The sequence below is a fragment of the Aptenodytes forsteri genome, unplaced genomic scaffold (genome assembly GCF_000699145.1).
Source record: "Aptenodytes forsteri isolate BGI_AS27 unplaced genomic scaffold, ASM69914v1 Scaffold360, whole genome shotgun sequence".
NCBI classification, from domain to species: domain Eukaryota; kingdom Metazoa; phylum Chordata; class Aves; order Sphenisciformes; family Spheniscidae; genus Aptenodytes; species Aptenodytes forsteri.
In genome coordinates, this window is record NW_008796109.1 from 652,153 (window position 1) to 652,598 (window position 446).

At 62.6% G+C, this 446-nt stretch overlaps 1 protein-coding gene across 1 annotated transcript in view; it reads right to left on the reverse strand.

The window, feature by feature from the left end:
• NTN4 (netrin 4) overlaps positions 1–440 on the reverse strand; it is a 49,951-nt gene extending 49,511 nt beyond the window's left edge. The window contains exon 1 of the mRNA XM_019474034.1: positions 412–440. The gene's annotated coding sequence lies outside the window, so the exon portion shown is untranslated. The remainder of the gene's footprint in view (positions 1–411) is intronic.
• Between the last annotated feature and the right edge of the window lie 6 nt (positions 441–446).

Below are 446 nucleotides of genomic sequence, written 5' to 3' on the forward strand. Positions count from 1 at the left end.
CCGCCGCCCCGCCGGAGCCGCGGCGGGCAGCGCGGCGCGCCCGCACCCCTCTTTGTCTGCGGCGAGGGGCGCTGGGCTGGGAGCGCAGCCCCGGCCCCCACCAGTGCGCCTGCCCTTCCACATACGAACACGCATACCGCATACCTACATACATAACATGTACGGACATATGCATACGCAGCGTGTGCGTACATATACGCGTACGTAGGTGCATGTGTGCGTGTATACATATACGCGCATACACAGACATACGCGTGTGTATGTAGTGCGCGCACGCCTGTGTGATACTCCACGCGGGCGCGCGCCGACGGGCACACACATACGTGTGCGTATACATACGCATATACACGTACACACGCGCGCATGTATGCATACACGCGCGCCTACACGTACATACGGCCCCGTATCTACCTCGTGCGCCTGCGGAGGACGGAAAACGCCGAGCG